At 37.3% G+C, this 9,976-nt stretch overlaps 1 pseudogene across 1 annotated transcript; it reads right to left on the bottom strand.

Moving 5' to 3' along the window:
- Positions 1 to 5,004: 5,004 nt before the first annotated feature.
- Positions 5,005 to 5,412, bottom strand: LOC108513357 (U6 snRNA-associated Sm-like protein LSm3 pseudogene; annotated as a pseudogene). The gene has a single exon (XR_001880868.1). The product of XR_001880868.1 is annotated as a U6 snRNA-associated Sm-like protein LSm3 pseudogene (transcript).
- Positions 5,413 to 9,976: the final 4,564 nt, after the last annotated feature.

The raw sequence follows: 9,976 nt of genomic DNA, 5'->3' as shown, positions 1-9,976 counted from the left end.
ACAGCATTGCTGTTCTCAAGAAGCGTATCATCTAGTAGGGAATGTGCAAATTTAATTAAGAATTAAATTTATATTTCCTTGTGCAGCAGTTTCCAACATGAGGTTGCACATTGAAGGTATGAAAATTTCATATTCCATAATATGATGACATTATATGATATTTGATAATAATAGAGCATCTATTTATATTTAAAAATGAGAAATTATGTTTAATATTGAATATGTGGATTTACATATATTACATATATATCATTGTTTGTAATTATATATTAAAAATACTTTAGTGATAGTAAGATAGCAGTTGGAAGACAAATATTATATATACCCACTGGATGTCAGTAAACAATTGTTGAATGAAAAGACTCATAATCTCAGGTTAGTAAATCTTCTTATTGTCACAGGTACACTAAAATCTACTTGTTGTCCTTTTAACCACACGTGCTTCCTCTTCTGCCTATTGCCCCATGAGCAAGTTCCCTCAGTGACATGTGTAACTTGTAGTTTGCCCTGCATTGACCAACCCAGAAGTCTTAATTCAATCTTGAGTTGAATAGAATTGAATTATATTCCTTGAATGCATTTCTAATAATATTTTCATGAGGTAACACATAGCAAGCTTTACAGAGGTTCATTTCAGTCCCCAAGTGTACACATTTTGTCTGCGCAGTTCAAGTTAGCCCCTATATTAATGAACACATATGACAAGCTCTGTGGGTCGCCAAATATTAGACAACGTAGTCATGATTAGATTTCTAATTTTTCTGCCCTAGAGCTCTTGTTCTATTTACTGATGCCACTTCAAGGAAGAAAGTTAGTCTTTATTTTGAGGGGTTGTAGCAAGGTTTCTCAGACTCATCACGGTAGACATTTGGGACCCATCATTCTTTGTTATTGGAGCTCTGTCCTGTGCATTGTAGGGTGTTTAGTATTATCTCCATCCTCTACTCACTAGATGCCAGTAGCAGTTCATTCCCCTTCCCCATTTGTAAAATGACAAACATCTGGGGATATCGCCCAATGTTCCCTGGGGAGTAAAACTGTCCTCATTTGAAAGTCACTGGGTTAGGGTAAAATAGTATGAGGCATTAAAAAATGTACAGTGTAATTTAGCAACCAGCGGATTAACTATGTAATTGGGTTCAAATACAATGTGAATTTCTAAAATGTGAATAATCAAAAATGATGTATTTCAGAGGTTAGAGTCAACTCCAATCCCCTGCTAATCACATTAGTTTTGAGTTGTAAATAGTAACTTAAATCTTACTTCTCTCCATTGTTATTTAGCCATGGGGGACAGAGGTTTTGAGTGGTGAAATAGTAAATGGTAGGAAGAGTAAGAGGGAAGATCTACAGATAATATAACAAATTGGTGACGGATGATTAGTAGCATGTTTTGTGAATAATCAAATGAATCAAGGCTATCAGGAAATTCTATCGCTCATGACATCCATTGGGAGATATGCCCAGAAACAGCCAACAAAAGGTAGCATAGTACATAGGAAAAGATGATCCTTGGAATCTCATTATTAAAAAGTGGCTCAAGGTCAGTTTCCCAGCGCATTAGCAGAGTACATGTTTTCTGAATGAGCTAGCTAATTTTACTCTAAAGGCTTTCTCTAAATTCTAATTGGAGAGTCTTGAAATCTTCAAACATGAAAATGTTGGAGAAGAGATTCAATTATATGTGAACTGAAAATAGGAATAGATATGCTTGACCAATATGTTTCTGTTTTCCCGTGAGAACTAATGGAAAAACATCCAGCCTACCCCAATGGGCTTGCTGTCCATTTGCTGGATTTATGTCAGATGGGGAATTACTCAGAATCCAAGATACTGCAAAAGCAACTTGGGTCAAAACTGTCAATTAAATGGAGAAATTATGTACAAAATTAGGATTTCAGAGACCCAGATCTTTTGGCAGATAGCTAGGTCCTGACGCCCTTTGAAATCAGAATATAGTACAATGACCCTCTGGGGTAAACCTTCCCATTAAATTTGCAATTCTTCAATGTTTGATACTGTCCAGGGAGCAAACGAATTAAGACTTTCTTCTGTAAAATATTTTTTTTATTTCTACCTGGCCTAAATTCTGATTCCTGCTTCTCTGTGGACTGCAAATGGAAAGGTTCATGTCCTATGGCAAGTGCCATCTATAACATATGCTTCTGAAAATTTAAAATGGCTATAGTTTATTGTTTTGTCACTATATGTTACATCTACAGATTGTTTAAGTGACAAAAGGAAAAAAGGGCTCTGTATGTATGCAAAAGAACGTGTAATTGGATGCAAATCAGCAATAAGGCAAAGAAAAGACATTTAACTATTGCTTGCTTATGTGATATAGGTTTTGTTATATACATATCATATTTATTTATCATATAGCAACTGGATACATAGACTTTAAAACCACTTGAATATTAGCTTTTGCATAATTGGGAGGCTGACATCACCAGTCCGTAGCACAAACTCAAAAGACATTTTTAGGAATTGCTTACAATGAATTGTGGGTCATTTGAAATAAATTTGTAGTAAGCCTATTAAGTCTCTTTCTATCTTTCCTCTCTCTCTCTTTCTTTTTTCACTACAAAACACCTTAAAGATCATTTCTCTAATGCATTGGTCTGTCAAATCTGTATAAACAAGTATAAATGTTAAAAAAGTAAAGAATACTAATCAAAAGACACAAGACATACACTGCCTAATAAATCTTGCCTTCAATTTATTTGTCTAGTATTACAAAGGCAGAGGAGATATCAATTAATATAGGCAAAGAGGACCCATAATTTATAATTAACTGGCAAGTGGTTTGTAACAAACAGCAGCACCGAGTCTAATAGCTGGTAGAAAAATAACTAGTGTTGATTTGTCCCTCGGCAAATTAATAGAGTGCTTATCAATGACAGGGTTACATAAAACTGCTAAATAAATAATCATCAGTGAGTTCGAGTGAAGCAGATCTTTAACAAGCTTAATCTGAACCTCTTGACATCTGTAGACTATGAAGAGATTAAATGGTAAGAAAGAGAAGATACAGTGTGCACATTGTAAGCCTGCTCAGTAACTGTACAAGATCATGTTCTTATGTAATGAGAAATAAAGAAACATTTTTATTGCAAAATTACATTGAAAAATGATTTTCATTATAATTAGAGTGAAAATTATAAAAGATGTATCAAGGAAATGCTGAATTGGAATTCACCAGATGAGAATTTCACTACATATCTTAACAATGAAAACACATAATTTTAGTCACTTTTGATATATTTTTGCTCGTTTGCTTGGCTTTTATTACTCACCTTTGTACATGCCACATGTTCCAACTCATATGTCACCACCACTACATCCGTGAGCTTGTTTTTGGTTATTATGGTTCCTCTATAGAAGAAAATTAATCAAGGTTCTATATTTAAATGGACATTTCCACCCTGCCTTCCCACCTACCCTCCCCCTAGGCATATATATGGAATTCTCAGGGGTTTTTTTGTTGCAGGGCATTTTATTACTCCTGGTTTGGACTGTGCGTCATTTGCATTGCTGGGAATTAATAGACCTGTATAATACCTCAGGTCTTGTCTTTCTATAAGAAAATATTTTTAAATTACCATCCTTTGTAGGCATATTAACATCATTATACCACTTAGTTTTTCAGCTCGAGTGAATTAAACAATGCCTTTTTAAGACTGATATAGATATAGATATATAGTTGGAGAGTCTCACAAATGGGGAGATCCTCCCTAAATTTTAAATAGAAACCTGGTTTCTACTGGGATAAATATATATTTCCATAGGTGTTCCTGTGAGAGACAAAACATGATGTCTTTGTCCATTTGTGCTGCTGTAAAATACCCTAAGGCTGGGTATTTTATAAATACCCAGAAACATTTATTTTCTCACAGTTCTGGGGTCTGGGAAGTCCAAGATCCAAGGTTCTGGCAAGTTTGGTTTCTGGTGAGGGCTGCTCTCTGCTTCCAAGATGGCACTTTAAACACTGCATCCTCATATGGTAGAACAGAGAGGTAAAAAGGGACCAAATACTCTATGAAGCCTCTTTAATAAAGCCCTTAATCCCATTCACAAGGGAGGAGCCCTCATGACCTAATCACCTCCTAAAGGCCTCATCTCTTAATACTGTTGCATTGGGGATTAAGTTTCAACAGCGATTTTGGAGGGACACAAAACCATAGCATATTCAAACTATAGCACATGCAAACATGGGGCTGGAAAGTCATGGGTTGCATCCAGTGTCCCATTTTTGTTTAGGGCAGAACATATCCTTATCAACATTTCCACATTCCTTGGGTTTGGGGATCCCACCTCTGTAGGGGTTCACCATTAGACTTGTCTTTGCTCTACTTAAGAGCTACCAATGAAGATCAGCTGCAGATATGATTGATCATTTACATTTTATTTTTTGGATATGTCTTATTTTCTCACGTTAAATGTTAGCTAGTACCAACAAGAGCTGCTGAATATTCAGTGGGCATGTGTGTGTTTGTCTTTAATGTGCTTGGTAACTTACAGCAGGCTACTCTGTTGGAGATATTAAATTACTTGAAAATGCTCAAATCTTAGTTATCAGCATCACTGCTTTCCTGAACTTCAGACCAAATTTCCAACAACCTTTTGGGCATCTCACCTGTAATATTCTAAGAGAACTTTATATTTACATATTAGACACTCAACTCATAAGTCAGTGGCATCATATTTCATCAAGCTGTTCAAATTTAAGTAGGAGATATCCTTAATTTCCTATTCTTCCTCATGTTTTCTATACACTCTAAAGCCATCCAAATGAATCACTATATTCTTCTATATTTTTATTATTTGTTTTTGAGTCAGGATCTTGCTCTGTGACCCAGTCTGTAGTGCAGTGGCATGATCATAGCTCACTGCTGCCTCAAATTTCTGGATTCAAGTAATCTTCCTTCCTCACCTCCCCAAGTGCTGGGATTACAGGCATGAGCCATTGCACCCAGCTGATATCCTTTTTTTTTTTTNATCAAAATGTATGCAGGCTTCTCTTTCGAATGTTTTGTACATTTAGAAAGGCCACTGTACAAAGTCTCCTGTTTTCCATACAGGACAAATTATTTGTTTCAGCCAACTCTCAGTGGAGGGGCAACCAGGACAACGCCATCTCCCCGGACAAAGAGCATTGGAATATTCCGTTTCATTGATTTATATATCTCTTCATATGTTTCTTCATCAATTTCTATAGTAGTCACAGTTTCTTCCACGTCTCCCAAGATCATATTTAAATGTTGATCATAAGCATGTAATCTGCCTCGAAGCTCTCGGTCATTTCTCATCTTCACATAAATTCGCTCATCTAGGCTGAGCCTGATAAGATCCAGGGGCTCCTCTACAGTGTTGGTAGTTTGTTGCTGGTCTACGTCGTCCGCCATGTTTCAAACCCTCGATATCCTTTAATTAAGTATCTAAAAGCACTCTCTTGTATGTCCCTTCCTATTTCCAGTGTCACCACCTTGATTCAGGCCCTTATTATCTCTTACTTGAGGTTTTATAATAGCTTCTGAGGTAAGAATAATGACCCCACAAAGGTGTCCAGGTCCTAGTCCCCAGAGCCTGTGAATATGTTACATTATATGTCTAAGGGGAATTAAGATTGCAGATGGGTTTAAGGTTGCTAATCAACTGACTTTAGGGAGAGTATCATGGATTATGGCAGTGGGTCCAATTTAATGACAAGAATCTTTAAGAGTAGAAGATGGGGACAGAAAAGGAGTGAGAATGATTTGACTTAATAAGGACTTGACCCAGTGTTGCTGGCTTTAAAGATGGAGAACGTGGTCATAAATAAAGGACAAGGAAACGGATTCTCCCAACAGCCTCCAGAAGAAAAGTAGCCCTGCCAACACCTTGATTTGAGTCCAGTGAGACCTGTGTCAGACTTCTAACCTGCAGAACGGAAAGCTAATAAATTTGTGCTGTCTTAAGGCACGAAATTTGTGAGAGTTTGTTACAGCAGCAGTAGGTAAATGAATACAGTCATCAGTTCTTAGCCAGTCCCCTGGCCTTTAGCCTCCTTCTTTTGGATCTATTTTCCTTAGTTTTACCAAAATTATCTTTAAAAATGCAGATCTGGCTATGACACATTCTTGTGTTAAATTCTTTGATGGTTTCCTACATTGGGATAAAATTGCACTGCTTTAACATGGCACACAAGGCTCTACATTATCTGTTCTCAATTTCCAGCTTTTACGCCTCCTATAGGTGTGCCCCCTCCCTCATACTCCGCCTTCCCCACATTCCAAAAAAATGTATTCTATACTCAATACTTATTAGCTTATTCAGTTTCTAGAAAATACCAATAACCTTTATAGCTGCTAAGTGCTTGTTTATGCTGATCACTTTATGTGGTATGTTCATTTCCTTGCTTTCTCCCTGATGTGTTTATCAAGCACATTCTTTAGTACTGAGTTCAGGGATATCTTTTATGGCTCTTCGCATGATATGATTACTCCTCCTGCCACAGCTGCTCCCTGTCAGACTAAGTGAGCACCTACTATATCCCAGCCATTCAGTTGTTCTAAACATTTTACAAGTATTAACTTGTTTAATCCTTGTAACAAGCCTATGGGAAAGAGATATTCTCATCTCTGTTTTATGGCTGACAAAATTGAAGCACAGGGAAGATAAGTAATGTTCCCAAGTTATAAAGCTAGTAAGAGATAGAGCTAAAATTCAATCCCAGACATCTGTGACTCCAGAATTTGTTATCTAAACAATACTCTATACCTTCAAATCCCAGTCAAGTTAGTGAATAAGGAGAACATTTGCTTTTTTGGCTCTGTGAAAATAGGAAACTTTTTACTGAAGGAGTTGACAACATGATATAGCCCCCCACTCTCTGTGGTCTCATTAACTTTGATATATTTGGGTTTTCAAGCAAAATCTGTTCATGCCAAAATTGTGTTTTCTAAAATGTTTTTGAAAATGCTTACATCTATGACCATGAAGGATTTGATCAGTAGTTTTTTTGTAATGCCTATTTTTTTTATTTTGCTTTTAGACTAATGCTGGTTTCATAGAATGAGGTGGGAATTATTCCTTCTTCTCTGATTTTATAAAATAATTTATGTGAAATTGGCACTATTATTATTTTCTTATATGTTTGGAAGAATTCACCAGTAAAGTCATTTGATTTTAGAGTTTTCTTTCTGGGAAAGCTTTAAACTTTAAAATAAATAAAAATATGTAATAGGGCTACTCAAATTATCTATTTCTTCTTGAGGGAGTGTTGGTAGTTTATTACTTCATGGAATTTTTTCATTTCATCTAAGATGTTGAATTTATTGACATAAGGTTGTATATAGTATTCCCTTATCCTTTAAATGTCCTGAAAATTGTAATGATGTCACCTCTGTCTTTCCTGAATTTGGTAATTTATATCTCCTCTCCCTTTTTGTGAATTAATCTGGCTGTAAGTTTACCAATTTTATTGATTTTTTTTCCCAAAGAATCTGCTTCTGGTTTTATTGATTTTTTTAAATCATTTTTCTATTTTCTATTTCACAGATTTCTTCTCTGATAGTTATTATTCCCTTTCTTCTCTTTACTTTACCTTTTTCTGTGTGTGGTTGTTTCTTATGGTAAAAGCTGAGTTTATTGATTTAAGACTATTCTTCTTTTCTTATATATGCATTTTCTGTTATAAATTCCCTCCCCAATCCCCAGTACTGTTTTACTGGAATTCACAAATTTTGACACACTGTGTTTTCATTTCCATTCAGTTCAAATTACTTTCTATTTTCCTTTTTGATTTCTTCTTTAAACTATGGTTTATTTAGAAATGTGTTAAAATTTCTCAATATTTGGAAAATTCTTTTCTTTTGATTTCCTATTTAACTTCCTTTGAAGTTAGAAAAGATATTTTTTAAGACTTGAATTCTTTTAAATATATGGAGACATATTTTTATGGCTCTGAAGATAGCCTATCTTGGTGTTTATAGCACATTTGAAAAGTAGAATTTTTTGAGACAGGGTCTTACTCTGTCACCCAGGCTGAAGTACAGTGGGGTGATCATGACTCACTGCAGCTTCAACCTCCAGGGCTCAAGAGAGAATGTATTTTCTAATGGTTGTAGGATGGAGTGTTCTATATATATATATATGTATTGATTAAGTTAATCTGGTTGATACCATTGTAAAATCTCTATGTCCTAACCATTTTTTTCCTATCAATTATTAAGAAAGAGATATTAGATTTCTATATTAAATTTATGAATTTGTCTATTTCTCCATGTAGCTCTCAGTTTTGCTTCATGTATATTTTGAAGATATTTTATTACATATATACACATTTAGAATTTTTATGTATCGATCCTTTTATCATTATGAAATTACTTTCTTTTCCACTGCTCAGTTAGCTCATAGTCTTTCCCTTGGTGTGTACATTGTCTGATATTAATGTAGTCACTCCAGCTTTCTTTTGGTTATCATTAGAAATGAACATCTTTTTCTATACTTTTAAAGTATTTGTTTCTTTATATATAAAATGTGCTTCTTGTAAATGGTGTATAGGCCATTCAGTTTTTAAATCATTTTTTGACAATTTTTGCTTGTTAATTGGAGTGTGATATGGTTTGGCTGTGTCCCCACCCAAAATATCGTCTTGAATTGTAATCTGAATTGTAATCCCCACATGCTGGGGCAAGGGGCCTCATGGAAGGTGATTAGATCATGGGGGTGGTTCCCCCATTGCTGTTTTCATCATGGTGAGTGGAGTTCTCACAAGATCTGATGATTTTATAAGGGGCTTTTCCCCACTTCACTCTGCACTTCACTCTCCTGCCACCATGTGAAGAAGGATGTATCTGCTTTCCCTCTTGCCATGATTGTAAGTTTCCTGAGGCCTCTGAAGCCATGTGGAGCTGTGAGTAAATTAAAAATATTTCCGAGGCACCCAAGATGGCCGAATAAGAACAGCTCCAGCCTCCAGCTCCCAGTGTGAGAGACACAGAAGATGGGTGATTTCTGCATTTTCAACTGAGGTACTCGGTTCATCTCACTGGGGCATGTCAGACAGTTGGCGCTGGTCCACAGGTGCAGCCCGACCAGCGAGAGCTGAAGCAGGGTGAGGCAATGCCTCACCTGGGAAGCACAAGGGGGAAGGGAATTCCTTTTCCTAGCCAAAGGAAAGTGAGACACACAACGCCTGGAAAATCGGGTAGCTCCCACCCTAATACTGTGCTTTACCAAGGGTCTTAGCAAATGGCACACCAGGAGATTATATCCCACACCTGGCCCAGAGGGTCCCATGCCCACAGAGCCTCCCTCATTGCTAGCACAGCAGTCTGAGATCTAACTGCAAGGCAGCAGCGAGGCTGGAGGAGGGGCACCAGCCATTGCTGAGACTTAAGTAGATAAACAAAGTCGCCAGGAAGCTCAAATTGGGTGGAGTCCACCACAGCTCAAGGAGGCCGGCCTGCCTCTGTAGACTCCTCTGGGGACAGGGTATAGCTAAACAAAAAGCAGCAGAAACCTCGGCAGAGGTAAATGCCCTTATCTGACAGCTTTGAAGAGAGTAGTGGAGCTCCCAGCATGGAGGTTGAGATCTGAGAATGGACAGACTGCCTGCTCAAGTGGGTCCCTGACCCCTGAGTAGCCTAACTGGGAGACATCCCCCACTAGGTGCAGACCGACACCTCACACCTCACATGGCAGGGTACACCCCTAAGACAAAGCTTCCAGAGCAAGAATCAGACAGCAACACTCACTGTTCAGCAATATTCTATCTTCTGCAGCCTCCACTGCTGATACCCAGGCAAACAGGGTCTGGAGTGGACCTCAAGCAAACTCCAACAGACCTACAGCTGAGGGTCCTGATGGTTAGAAGGAAAACTAACAAACAGAAAGGACACCCACACCAAAACCCCATCAGTACGTCACCATCATCAAAGACCAAAGACAGATAAAACCACAAAGATGGGGAAAAAGCAGTGCAGAAAAGCTG

The sequence above is a fragment of the Rhinopithecus bieti genome, unplaced genomic scaffold (assembly GCF_001698545.2).
Source record: "Rhinopithecus bieti isolate Rb0 unplaced genomic scaffold, ASM169854v2 scaffold_30775, whole genome shotgun sequence".
Classification (NCBI taxonomy): Eukaryota; Metazoa; Chordata; class Mammalia; order Primates; family Cercopithecidae; genus Rhinopithecus; species Rhinopithecus bieti.
The sequence above is the reverse complement of the archived record's forward strand: the minus strand, read 5'-3'. Positions and strand labels throughout refer to the sequence as shown.